Source organism: Chiroxiphia lanceolata, chromosome 5 (genome assembly GCF_009829145.1).
Source record: "Chiroxiphia lanceolata isolate bChiLan1 chromosome 5, bChiLan1.pri, whole genome shotgun sequence".
In the NCBI taxonomy this organism is placed as follows: Eukaryota; Metazoa; Chordata; class Aves; order Passeriformes; family Pipridae; genus Chiroxiphia; species Chiroxiphia lanceolata.
This window is the reverse complement of record NC_045641.1, coordinates 53,950,898-53,965,858: the sequence shown is the minus strand read 5'-3', so window position 1 is coordinate 53,965,858 and position 14,961 is coordinate 53,950,898. Positions and strand designations below refer to the sequence as shown.

General features: G+C 38.2%; 1 protein-coding gene across 5 annotated transcripts in view; it reads right to left on the bottom strand.

The window, feature by feature from the left end:
• LARGE1 (LARGE xylosyl- and glucuronyltransferase 1) overlaps positions 1-14,961 on the bottom strand; it is a 273,696-nt gene that overhangs the window by 66,005 nt on the left and 192,730 nt on the right. The window lies entirely within an intron of this gene.

The window sequence follows — 14,961 nt, the reverse complement described above, 5'->3', positions numbered from 1 at the left end:
AGGCAAAAAGATGCCGAAGGACAAAATTTAAACCAACACTTGTTGACTCCATCCTGGAAGTCATCCTGTTCTTTATAACCACTCCCTTACAGCTGAGGTAGAATAAATCAAAATAAGAAACTGCCATGGCTAGAAAAGGATGAGAAGAAAGAAAAAAACAATAAAAAATGCAGGTGCAGCTGGGCTGGAATGGATTGGCACAGCTGGTAGGAAGTGAGTGTCCCTGCCCATAATCTAACAGCACATTTCACAACTCAGCAGTCCACAGATCTTCCTCAGGATAGTACTGCTAACATCAAAAGAAATGTTAGAATTCCATTTGCAAGAAGCAGATACTGAACTTCCTTACCATGGAACATCAGTCTGCTTTAATTATTTTAGCCCCATGAATTGCCCATCATGCCACAGAGTTCAGGCTTTAAGTTGATGAATAATAAAAAAAGAACAAACCTTGCTACTTTTTTAATGGTTTTCCTTTCCCACCTATCAGTGCAAAATCTCAGTTCTAATAATGTACCTCCCAAACACTTATTTCTCAGTTATTATTTCTCATGCCAAGATAAACTGAAAAGGCTTAGGAAATTATGTTTGCCTGTATTTACTGTAGCTGTATAATTTCCTTCCCCTTTTTCCCTTTATTTTTTAAGACATCATAACAAATCATGCTTTCACCAGTGTTCCTTGAGGGTTGACACGGGACACGGATGAAGGCAGACATTAACATCATGTAAGCTTTAGGGCTTAGATACATGGATCAGATAATGTGACTTACTGTGTATCAACTGAGCTGGAATAACTGCCTGTACATGTCCTTTTAGCTTGTCACAAATACAAAGGAAAATGTGTTAGCTAACATGCTTTAGTTTGCCTTTGCAATGGCCTGGGAATGCGTACATGTTCATGTACTGTCCTAGGGTACAGCATTATGCAACTTGTCAGGCTGTTGTAACTCTTACTGGTGCATAAAAGCCTACTAGGCAGATGTGATGACTTGTCTCCCAAGCCACCTTGAAGAAAATTATGGAGATATGCTTTGCATCTTCTCTAATTTAATTTCTGTTTTCTCTAGGCTGGAATAGCGTTGCTGTCTCTGCCGAAGAAGAATATATTTTTGTTACCCTTTATATTGTCTCTATGATCTTGACTTAAATCGGAAGTAGTCGGGAAACCAGAACTTCAGCTGCCTAGCAAATATTAATGTTTCCAAAAAATGTTTTCATTCTGAATCACTACAGAAAAAAGAAAATCAGAAATATTTTCTGGATGAAATTCCCCAAATATTGTGATCTGAAGGTACCGAAATAAAAAATGCACAACCCTCATCACTTTAAATCATATAAAACAATGTGACACATAATACAGATGCATAATATATACCACATAGAACACATTATTTTATGTATCTAAAAGTTCAAACAAAATAAAATTACAAGATTTGTCCTTCCATTTGTGACCAACCAAAAATGCTTCGCTCAAAGCTTTAATTAATTTTTTTCAATATTAATGAATCACTGTGAGAATATCTATCCAGTGTATCTGACCCCTACCAGTTAGTTCATTTAGTTATTTACTTTTTCAAATGCATTAGGAAGTTATAGAAGGAAGGCTAAAGCGATGCGTGGTGTCAAGGAGGTACAGGGAATGCTCACCTTGCCCACAGCTTTCTGACCATCCACCAGCCCCATCCTGTCCCTCTGCCACCTTTCATGCCTTTCCTGCAAAGTGTCTGCAGTTCTGTGGAAACTATCACCAGGTTCATTTCACCTCTGATCATACCATAATCTGAATTCAGATTTTTTGGGGAAAAAGACTAGAGTTCCTTCCCACCACGAACTTTTGGAAAAAGTAGGCATAAAAGAGTTTTGTAAGTTATTCTTCCAGCAGATGAGAACACAGTGGCTACCATAATGAATTTGAACTGTTCAGCATTTTGAGCTGCTGGTTTCTTCTTCCTAAGAGTTATTATAATAAAATACCATAACTAACAGCAAAAGCTCTATCATTTTCTGTTCTGGCCCTGCAACTATGATTAAGTGCACTCCTCTCACTCTCTGTTACTCCAGGCACAAGTTAGCTTATGAAAATTAAGCTGTCTTTCTTACTTCTTCAGACATCACCACTAACAGCCAGACAACAGAAAACAAGGCTATGATTCTGGCATGACCACGGTGAAAAATTATTGAACAGGCTGAAGTGCCAGGAATGGGGCTGTATGCTGCCTGGCTGTGGGATGAGACTTCTCCAGAAGGCAGCTGCAGCTACAGCATTTTGCACAGAACAGCTCCCTGACAGCTCTTGCACGATGAGAGGTGCTTCTCTCCTTGCAAAAGCTTGGCTGTTGCTGGGAGGAGGTTTCCATGGAAAAACAAATTCTTCTGAACCTGATAACTCAGTGCCTTCAATTCTGTTTTTACTTCACAGACTTTTGGTGGATAATGGGGGGGAAAGCATTACACCGTAATTCAGGCATTGAAGGGGACTCCAGCTCCCAGCTGCAACACTGATTTCTTGGGTGACATTGAACAGGTCACAGAACAGCCTCTTGCTCAATTCTCCTTTAATAAAATTTTACCCCTCTTCCATTTTGCCTGTCTCACGTATTGGAAATGTAAGTCCTCTGAGTAAGTGTGGGCTAGTTTCTATTGAAGGCATAAGAGCAGCAGCATGGGGCCAGGTTGAAGCTCCACCGAGCACAGGAGTAGCAGCTGTGCAATATGGAGCACAACAGTGCAGCTGTACAGTGGCACTTCTTAAGTGGTCCTCTGGCTTCCAGTGACACACAACACATCTGAAGAAGTATCAGGTTTTATTTATGTTGAGTCTGGTATCTGCTAGTTTCATCTGGTGCCAATCTTGGTGCCTGTGAACAATGTGTTCCTATTCTGCTCTGATTTTTTCCTGATTTTTTTAGAGTATATTATCTTCTCTAGTCTGTGGTACAAAGGTCTTTAACCTCAGCTCTTGCCTTGACATACTTTGCTATTACAAACAATAAAAACAGGAGTAAAAAATTTATAGTTATTACAACTACTTTCAACTTCTTCTTAGGTGGAAGCCTTTTTTTTCTTTTTTCTTTTTTTTTTTTTTGTTTTTTGTTTGTTTGTTTGTTCGTTTGTTTTGTTTTTTGTTTTTTTAAACCTATAGTGGCTTTTACATGACTCCAGTGCAACCACAGTAGTATCAATGGACCCACAACAAGCACTTTGTGCATTTTCTCAGGACATTAGACTGTCTCCAGAAAGGGGAAAATAAAAAGGCATATTAAAGGGGTAGCAAGGGCTGGGGTGCCGCCTTCTGATTGCTCATGGCCAAAGGGTGAGCTGGTATCACTGCAAAGATCCGTTTCAGCACAGTTCTCGTGCTTCTTGGATTTGCAAGGTTCAGTTGCATTTGGTAGAGGCTTTCAAAGTGAAAAGCAAGTGCAAAGTAGTTTTCACCCTTTAAAAACATAAGAAGTAAGCAAAGGTTATTAAAGGAGAACAGAATAGAACTCTGTCTTGCTACTTCTAACTACATTAAGTAGCTAATTACTTTATGTTAGAAGTAGTACTTCTAACTACTTCCACCTCAAGTTCAAGATTTCCATCCTCACTATTGTTGCCCATTGCAATTCTTGCACTGTCTATATAAATTAATGTTTCTTCCTGCTCCCAAGCTTATTCCTCTCTTCTTCTGCCATGTCCTCTCTCATTCCCAAAAGAGACTGTCTTCCCATGCAACAAATACCCTGAAAATATGTTTCAAGCACAAAACTCCTCAGCAGTTTATTTCCTCTATAAATTTTCTAGAAATCTTACCATGAATCCAGTGTAAAATACATACATGAAATCTTGTGTGTGCACTGTAGCACAAGCGTGCCAGGACCCAGAAACAGATTATGACATCATCTCACATGCCTGTATAGCATTGGATAGACTGTGTTCAACAGAATTGAATACTTTAACCTCTACTGTGCATTTATTTCACAGGTTTGCATACATGTACCAGATATATGCATTATTTTTGTATATATATACACATATATACATGCACATACATATATACATGCACAAATATAGACAGATACATGTGTGCTAATATATATAGGCAAGTATAGGAAAAGGCCGTCTCTGCTGTGAAAGCAAAACATCCTTGTGAACAAAGTCAATTCAAATCCACTACTTCTATTATTTAGGCATTGGACTGAGAGAAAGGGCCCAGAGTTTCAGGAACATACAAGCTATTAAAAGCACTGCTTGAATTTGGCCTATGAAGGAATAGGTGAGTACTGAACAAAAAATGCTTTCTTCTTTGCTGCCAAAGATAATGCAATAAAACTGTCTTGGAGGAGTGTGTGAAGACCATGAAAGTAACTATCCATGCACCATGACTCTGCCTTTCCTAAGTGCATCAATTTTATAAAGAGGATAAGGTCTTGATATGCACATTTTTGTTGGCACGAACCCATCTGTGAAACACATCTCAGTAACGGGGAGCCAAGCAGCAGGCTGCAATGTGTAATCAATAAATCTCTTATGCCTTTCAGTAGTAGTACTTTGTTAAGGAGAGACATCCTTAAAGCAGGAGGCACATGGTGATGGAGTGACATTTCCAAGGTCACCAGGAAGGTGAGTGGTGATCCAAGAACAGGTGCCAGGACTTGTGAGACCCAAAGCACTGATTTTAGACACTGACAGACTATGTCCTTTGTGATAGCCTAGTGCCTGAACTGTCACTGCCAGTCATCATTTCAAAATTCCCATTCAGCTAGCCTTCCGAGCAGCTGTCAGCTTACTGGGTCCACTGATGGCTGAGTTTTTCCTTGCCACATCTCTGAATGCTATGTTCTGCCCTGCCATAGATTTACTTTGGGTACATCCCTTGGGATTCCAGGCATGTCTCATCACTTTCCTCTTGATGTTCAGGCAGCTGCATATTTCAGCTGTAGCAATGTAAACCTTAAGCTGCCTCTGTTAACTGAACATTCTCAACTCAGATTCAAACCTGGTAACAGAGGTTAGAAGCTGGCTGGTCATCCCTCATTTTTGTTCTGTAAAAGGAGGGCAACACCACTGCATCATGACACTTCATCAGGTTCCAGTGATTGTTGTCTGAGGTTGTTGGAATTGTAAACTTGTTTACTAGCAATGAATTAGATATAGAGAATAAAACTTTTCCAATATTTCAAAGACTGTTCATCCTTTTGGGCAGTTATCATATGTAAACAGCAAGATATTAAACCCCCTTTCTTTTTTATTTAAAAGAAACAAATCTTCTAAATTGATGGACACACCAGGAATGTTTGTAAGCAAGAAATCAGTAGGTACGTATCATAAGTACTTCCCTGAGAAAGTATTAAGAGAAATCCCAGAATTAGAAACAGTGGCAGAAAAAAACTCCAAGAAGAACAAAATGAAAAAGATTGGTTTTCTAGGGACAAGTTTTAAAAAAACCCAAACCAAATCAGAAAAAAACAGGGCCATATTTAGTAGAAAAGGGCTGTAGTCACCCACTTAATGTGAAAAAGGTTGCCAAGTTATTGTATGTGGTGTTGAAATCCAACTATGTTGACATTGCTTTTCCTCTTTGTTGGGTTCAGTTCTGTTAAACAAATAAACAAGCTCTGCATTTCCCTTTGGCTATGTGGCTTTTACCAGCCTCTGCAAATTTTTCCAGATGAAAATTCAGGAGTTGTCTCTTCAGTAGACAGAGATTGCAGTAAGATGCTGCTACCTACCTAGCACTTCTTGCCAATGCTATTAATGGCACTTACTATACTGACAATTGGCTTGTGTAAACAGCTCACTTTATCCTTTTAATTATGGGCTTCAAGACAGGTTAGAGCTCGCAAACACTACCACTAAGAATTATTTATGCATCAGCAGTATCAGATGGTAAGATGGCACAGCAAACATTTGTTCACACCTAATGATTAAGCACAATTAAACATGTATCAGGAAATATGATAGAGCTCTGGTACCAAACAATAACCTACTGTTTTGCATTTTGAGCTTACAGAATAAGAGATATTTCTGCCTGATACTACAAAACAGTGGCTGTACCAGAAGCCTCGTGAGCTAGTGACAAGCTCAAGAGTCTTGGGATCTGTTCCTTGTTCCCTAAAATGACAGATGGGTCACCTCTTTGTTGAGCAGGAGACTCTTGAAATAGGGGACAATTCTGCAGTCAGGCTAAACAGTGGATGTGCATATAAGAACAAAAGAATAACCTGGAGAACAAAACAGAAAATTTTATCCTGACAGTGTTTCAAGTTGCTTTGTCAAAGGACTGCAAACACCTAATAAAGGTGCAGAGAATTGCTCCTAAATTTTAACACAACCATTCTTTCTCTATGTCCTTCTCTATCTTTTAACTTGTACCCTGGAGACATTTAGATTTACAGGGTAAAGTGGATGAGATGTTCTCTTGCTGAATATGTGTCTACTTGTAAACTCAACTTGAAACCATATATAGCATTGACTTAGTTTTGCCATCATGTAATAACCCTGTCCAATACCTACAGAGTCAAGACTGGCACAAAGATAAAGTTATGAAGCCACTTTGAGGTTGAGCTCAGTATCTTGAGCTCCACAATTAAATAGTCCATATGTCATATGGATTGCTAGCAAGCATTAGTTCATTAACCTAATTTATGGCTGTTTGCTACATGTATAACAATGAAGCAGTTTATATTCCTGATGGAGAATCCAGGAAGGCTTGGAAAAACCAATAAACCCCCCCATTTTTTAGTCTTTTGCAGATCAGTCTTCGTGGATAGTTCCAGAGGTTTTAGAATGTTTAACACAAGTGCACCTCAGCACTGACATTTCCCTTTTTCCACTGCTTATTGGCTTAGTACTGAGAGATTCCTGCTGTTCTGAAGAATCTCTAAGCAAAGAGGAAGAAGGCTGTCTCATCTGAGTAAAGGGATAAAAACAAGTGTTATGAAAATCAGCTTAAGCTCCCTCTCCCTCTCTGTTGTTTAATTAGTTAGTGGCTTTAATTGAGACAAACAGCTGAAAAATATGAGCCCAATAGTACATAGAAAGTACAGAATTTTATCACACAGCTCTGAGTCAGAGAGTCTTTAAAGTGTAACAAAAGAGTTGAAGTCCAAAAGCAAAGAGGTGAGAGATTTGCAGAAGGTGCCAGTTTCACTAAGTAGATCTGTTGATGATAACGAGAAGAAAGGGCAAGACTTGCTGTCTACTGAAACACAACAACTCCCATAATGTATTCTGCACATCATATCGTTCAAGCCTCTAATATTTCATTCATTGATTTTATTGTCAAATGAAAAGGTGCTTGTTCCAAGTGGCATTTAGTGAGACAGATGGGGAGAGACCCAGAGTTCATTACTGGGAGTTCGCTCGCTGGATAAAGTTGACATTATATAGATAAAAAGCAAAAAGAGTGCAGAAGTCTACCAGTCCTAATGTTTAGAAAAGTCTTTTTGGTTCTCTTCCTGGAAGCTGAAGGGCTTTATATCCGGTCAGACTGCAGATGTCATCTGCCTCACATGTCATCTGCATCTGTGAAAAAGCATCACTCAAACTTCTCACACAGGCCCTCCCTTTTTCTGGCCGTGTGCTCCTTCCCCTACATTAGTATGTAAGATGTCACACTAGCACCCCACAACCTCTTCCCCTGTAATGAGGCCAACTTGTTTGGACCTTCTAAAAGGTTATGTGCAGGAGAGGCAAGATGTAAAATGGCTTTAGGCTGAAAATAGCTAGTGTTTGTCTGGCTCCACCAAAACAATAGCATCTGTAGGCAAGCGCAGCAGCAGAACTTAAAATGCCCGTGTGCTGTGGTTAAAAACAAGGTGTCTATCAGCGGCTTGGAAAAACTTCTGTGAACTGCTTTATTAATTACATGTATGAACTCCATCTAGATTTAAATTTAAACAACAGTGTCCCTTTGTTAATCTGAGCCTAATTTAACTGCTTTTTTAAAGTGATTTTTATAGAAAGGTTTAGCATACAAGCTTTCATTCAAAAATACTAAAGAATCAGAATAATCAGCTCAAATACCGAAAACATCTAGATACGATAAACCATATTTCCACAATAAATTGAGAGAGAGGCATGAAAGTATTAAGAATTCTGAGGACATCAAGAAGCAGGAAACCAGCTGTGCAACCACTGCAGGAAAGCATGCAAAGGGCAGGAAGTTATGGTATCTGCTAATCCCCCCTTAATCTCTACTAATGCACAGAGTGTAAGCAACATTTCTTTTATGAAATAGTAAAATGATGTTATGAATTTTGAATCTATTTTGCATCTCAGTGAATTCTGTAATCAAAGGGTAAGAACAGGAAGTCATATATGAGTCAATTTCTCTTTACTTATTTTCCTCTTCATCTGTTTAAGGACAAGATGGAAAACAACACGAAAATTGAAATCTGTAAAAGGGACTTGGCTAACTTACTCCCTCATAAACACAGAAATTAGATGACACATTTTGCTTGCTCTTAAAAAGGGAAAAATAGTAGTAAGATAATTATCCACAACCTATCTGTACCATAAGCCTCTTCTGCATTAAAAAAAAAAATAAATTACAAAACAAAGGGCTTCCCTCTCTGTCTTCCTTGGGGAAGAAAAAAAGAAATCCCTTATCCACCAGATAATCACATGACAGACCAGACGCTTCACTGGCTGGTTCTATGTGGTGGAAACTGATGTTGCCTTTTTGTCAGTCATGCTGCAGATCCATTAAGCACCATAATAAATATAAATTATAACAGAAACACATTTAATACTTTAGCAAATTAAAAATGGATTGCCTTTCAAGTACTGAAAAATAGCAACAAATTAATATGTATGTGCAGATCAGAAAGGCAGTAAGTAAAAAAAAGGGTGATGTAGATGACAATTTGGCTGTGTATTGAGAAGATCAGTAAGACCCAGTTAAATGTAGTGATGAAATCTTTGAGTCCATTTGATTTTACACTGTGAGAATTAATTCAGACCTCAGTCACATAAGTGCTGTAGAAGCAAGCAAGCACACTAATTTGAGAAATTACCACCCCACGGCAAGAGTTACTGCCTACCTAGTTCATCTCCATGTACAGCCATCAGGGTTAGCTGCAGCCCTCTTCACTGGCCCTCTATAATGGCTGTATGGAGAGTGAGAGGGACAATGAGTCCCCATAAAATCTATTAATACAGCTCATGGAAAAGTACTGGAGAGATGATGGCAATAATTTCTTAAATCACTCCAAGCAAAATTGTCAGGACATCAGTTTATGGCTCCAAAAGCATCCAGTAAATGGGACATTTACAGTTAATCTGTTCTAATCTCTAGAAAAAGTAAATCCTTTGTTAGAACTGAGGACAGATTCAATAACCTGACAGATTTGTGAAAGTCTCCCTTCAGTATCTCACTTTAGCTTCTACCTCTGCCCTTTTAAAAGGCAAAACTGATCTTCTTTCTCCATGATTCTTTCCTGGAGGTGCACAAACATTGTACTCATAAAATCCAACTGCGTAGTCCCAGGCAGACCTGCCTAGGATTTACTCTTCACTAAGAAAAGGTAATGTAGGTGGCTCAGAATAACTCTTGCAAAATCATCTGTGCACATATCTTTTTTCAAATGTAATTAACTCTTATTTTAATCCATCCAGTTTCAGCCTCCTTCCATTACACTGACATAAGCGTTCCCCCTTGGGGAATTTCTTAACTCCCCACTTCATTAGCACTACTTTCAGCTTGGTCCTACACTTGTTCCCTATCATGCCCTAAGGGTTTTCAGAAATGAACTTCTTCTTCACAAGACTATCGTCTTTCTAGTTTGTGTGATTTTCTCTGTGTTCAATGTTGTAAGATATGGATTTGTCAATTGTGGATTGTAAACCGGTGTAAGAAATATAGGGAACATTTTCAGTGGTACTTACATACTCAAAACAACAAAAAAGAGTAAAAGAACACAAGACCCCCTCTACAACATGTGAGATGCCAGGTTTTTTATTCCTTCTAGAATAAAATGTGACCTTCTGACTAAATTTAAAGCTCTTATTCTGTCACTTAGGCTCAGCACACTAATTGCATGAGGAAACAAACACCAAGGCATAGCTCAAATTCTGGGACAGCCTTCCATTTGTTATCACCACATGAAGAGGAACTCAGCTCCTGTCTTTCCATGAAAGGAAAATAAACAATTTCCCATTTAAGCTTATAAGATCAATCCTGCAAGAAGAGAAATGTGAGAGTATGTCTGCACTGAAGGAAAGGAAGATTTATGTGAGATTGTGACTTAAGACACAAAGGCATTAAAAAGAGATCATTATCTGTTTTGGAGGTGGAGAAAAGACCTATATATCATTATCAGATTCTGAGCAGCTCTAGAAACTGAAAAGTACTAATGTTATTTCATTTCACAACAGATGGGAAGGTTCACCCCTCAAAAAGACTGAATCAGGGCTGACTCAAGAGCAATCATAAATTATTAACTAATTTGAAGGAGTTTTCCCCTCCTCTTTTCCTCCAAGTCCTCTAAGCTAATTTTGCAGCTAATGCAAGGACAGATCTGAGGGAGTAATTATCAAGCAGGTATGACAGGATTAAGTAAATGCTCTATGACGAGACAATGCTGGGCTTCTCTCACTGAACCCCTACATAAATTATTTGTGGTCAGGATTAAAGTGTTTAATTAAATCATCTTTGTGTAGATGAAACAAGAAAATTATTTTCTAAATTGCTGCAAGAGAGAAGAACACTTCCCCTCATTTGCTTCTCTCAATCTATTGAGTCTGTAGTTCAAAAAACAAAATGATCAAAACAGCAGTGACTCACTGGCAAGAGCATTAGGAAAAATCGAAGTACCTTGAAAGTTATCTCCTTGCATACTTTTCTCCTTCAACCAAGATGACTGTAATATTATGCAAATGCATTACCAGAAAAAGGACAGCTTCCAGGACAGAAAGGTAGTGTCCCTCCACGGTCTGAGAGGTTTACATATAGGGATTCTTCTTAATGTAAAGCTAACAGTTACTTCAGCGAACTCTTAATAACATTAGCAGTCTGCTAGAGGACTCGGAGAGAGAAAAGGGATTGTCACATTTTTGTTTTACAAAAACAATAGTGGAAGTAAGGAAAACCTGGCTACTTAAGAAAAAAATAGTGTATGTAGAACAAAAGGCTTTCTGACCCCTGAGAACAACAAGGACAAAACCCACATTTAGGACAGAGCTCTTCCACCTGAGATTTATTTTCTGCAGTACCAGAAGGGAGAACCAACATTGCAAAGATTTGCTGAGTTAAGGTCAGTAGGTCCAAAACATTCTCTGCCTCTCACTGCCCACATCAGCAGCTATGAGACAGAGCTAAAAGGGAAGGAAAGCTGAGAGACATTTACCCAGAGTTTTTACAGACTGCACTGAAGAACATCTGAAGCTGTGGTTGAGCTGCAGCAGAATGAAATTTTGTTGCTTCCATGAAAATGTTTTTTAAAGTCACATTTAGCAAACTGTTCTGAGAAAAGAACATCTGAACTTGGTTTGACTCCATTTGGCTGCAGAATGGAATGAAATAATCTATTGGTGGATAAAATAAAAGGATTTGGACTTAATTCTCTAGCCACTGTCAACTAGGATGGAATGACTTCAAGCTATTTCTTTTTATTTGGACTAGTATCTTGGCTGGAAGAAAGCCCAGTGGGGAAGAACTGTGGTGCTTATTAATGCAAATCCTTACTATCTCCCTTCAGAAGATAAGGGTGTTGCCATGTTTCATGGTGGATGTCTACTTCTTATTGCAGAAAGCAAATCAATCCTTTTGGAGTTTTTTGTTTCTTCTATTAATTGCAAGCCATAACAAAAAAGAAAAAAATAATCATTTGTACAAAACCATTACAGATGCATCAAAGAACAAAGTACTGTGAATTGATTTTTAGGTCTAACAAACCTTGTCAGAATCCCTTTAAATGACAACTAAGATGAAAAATCTACCTCCAGTTAAAATTTATTATTCCCTCTGCTGTATGGAAGGTAAAGTAAATAATTTTCTGAAGGGGAAAGAAAGGAAAGTTAGATAAAACAAATATTATAAATTTTTATTATAATTTCTTTCCAACTGTACTGTTTGAGAAACAGCATATGTATTCTTTCTCCTCAAAACCAGCAAAAATCAGTAACAAATGATCTGTGTGAACAGACATTAAATGAAGAGTCTATGTGAATATATGTGCAATAAAAACTAAGACATAACATTCAGTAATTTTGGTGAATTTTTGTTCACACAACTATTCATTTGCACAGATGCAAACATAGCACAAACTAGGTTAACACTGCTGAACAATATAAAAAAGAAATAGTTTCTTTCAATAATTCTAATAATTTCTGGATATACTCTATCAGTAAGTCACTGCGAATGAAAGAGAAACTAACGTTATAAATATGTCTGTAACTGTAAAATGTACTAGTGAGGGAAAAAAATCTGAAACAAGCATATGGAACTGCTAATGGAAATGAATTCTAAATAAGAATTATAGAGTGCAGGCCTGTAGTAAGCTATAAGGTGTATGACACTGTACATACTGTCTGCACAGTATAATCCAAAAGTCATTTAAACACTTATAGCAGCTTTCATAAGAAGTTCAATGTATTTCTTCTGGACCACTTAACAATCATAAGCTGCTGCTTAATTTTCTTTCCCATCACTACTTACTGTCAATAAATGCCTGTGTGTGTTAAATTTAATTTTTCTCCTCTGTAATTAGTCTTGGTCTACCTGCCTGACATATTAACTGATTCAACGATCTCACATTTGTGACATCAAATGATTTCCATGGTGACAGATTGAGACACATTCCTGCATAACAGTGGTAAGTGGGTCATATTTGACTGGAAAGGGGAGAAAAAATCCAACCCTCCTTTATATTGGCCTGCTTTGATTAGGCTAATTGGTAACCACGGGAAGACAGTGTGGTATAGTGAATTTGCTGGGGAGCTGATAGCCACACAGGCTTGTGAAAAAGTTTTTAAGGTTATTGTAGGTAATGGAGATTTTCAGAATATGTCAATCACTTTTTTTTTGAAGACTAACAAATCTGATTAATAACTTAGGTCTGAATTCAGAGCACCACTTAGTTTAAGAGGTTTTTTATTTTTTTTTAGCAGACTGTTCTGTAGAATATGCCACTTTATAGCCAAGTTGCAGCAGCTTTGAGCATTAAGTTCAGCCTAGATTTGACACTACAAAATCCCTGGTACCTGTTCCTTTGCACAAGGAATTTGGTCTCTTCTCAGATTTATTTCCATTTATGAACTTCAATTTGTACTGTGGACCATACTTGAGCAATGAAATTTGTCTCTGGGTCTGGATTAAAATTTCTTGTGTTCTGCTGCATGGGCATGTGTGTCCTTGGATGATACCTGTCAAGGGTGCTCCAGTGAACACCACCGCTGTCAAGTCCTTGAAAGTTGTCAGCACTTCTGGCTTTGAAGGGCAGATGAATAAAATAACTTAACATGGTGGCTTTAGATGTCAGCAATAGCAGCTGCTGTGATTCCTGATAAAGTGGATTTGGTGATGTGAGACCATGTAACAGGGAATGAAGACCCTCCATTTACACACACTGACTTGAAGGAGTCAATACTGAGATACAGCAAGCAGATATGATTTCTTTTATATCAAATGGAGCCATTCCAACTTGTAGCAGGTTAGAATTTGGCTCAGTAAATTTATACTACAGAAGAATGAAGCGCTTTTCATAAATTTTCTGTTTTTCATACATTCACTCATAAAAACATTGACTGTTGGCTTTGTTGCTGATTACTTTCCCATTTTCTTTCCCATTTCCCATTTTACTTTCCACTTTTCCATTCTGGGCAAGTTGGTGAGGAAAGCTGTCAGACCAAGAACAGGTTTGCTGGCAAGCCATCCTCTGGCCAAGGCACGCTCCATGGAGCACAGGGCTGTGTAGGAGAGGATTCTCCATTTGGGAAACTGGGCTTCATGAATTCTAATCCATAACAGCCGAAGTTTTGTTCCTTAGAAGAGCAAGCTAAATTAAAACTAACAACTTTCCCAAGTGAAAAGGAATCCAAACACTATTTTTGAAATTATACCAGAATGGCATACCAGGATGTGTAAATTGCTGCTTGATCACTGCTAGAGTACCTCTAATCTGATATTTTCATGGGGAGAAACTCTGAAGGTAGAAAGCACCAGTATCATGTGTGGCCCTAGATGCTAAAATTCACAGAAAATGGTACTTGCCCTCTAAAGTGTATGACAGCTATGATTCAGGTATACAGACAATAGCATCTGAGAAAGCACAATGAGAACAGACAGCTACAACTTCAGGTATTCACAGTAAATCTTGCACCATTATTCCACTGAGACTAAACGCGAGATAAATCAGAGGGAACTGTGAATTCCCAGTGTAAAAAGGGCTCAGTGAAGAAAATATTTATTTATGTGGACAATTTATTTGTACAGGGGGAGCTTACCCAGCGTTAGGGGCTGTACAAACACACGACTTGTAATAACTAGGCAAGACAAAATGGGAAGGAGAAAGGAAACCACAAACAGGACCCAGGACTGCAGAGGCAGTAAAGTGCTGGCGTATGTCTGCGGCAGAGCTAGGAAGCAGAGCTCAGATCCCTGCTGTTCCACTCGGTGGAACTGCTCTTCTCCTTCTCAATCCCGCTATGGATTTTTTAACAACTTATTTCATGAGCAACAAAGTTTGCCAATACACTGTGACAACATTAATTTGTATAAATCACTAACCTTTTTTCCCATTTCAACAGAAGAGTCTAAATAGTTGTTAGGATTTCAAATTAGTTCAACTCTGCTTAAAGGATTAATCTTTTAGATCTTTTGCAAATCAGTGAAATTGAAAGAAAAAAAGAGATACATAACCTTTTCCCAGAGGGTCTAAAGCAACTCCCCCAGCAAAGCTGCTTTCAACTCCAAGTTCTGCTTAAAAAAAAAGACAAAGGAAAAGCTCTCTACACCAACTTATTCATGTCAGAC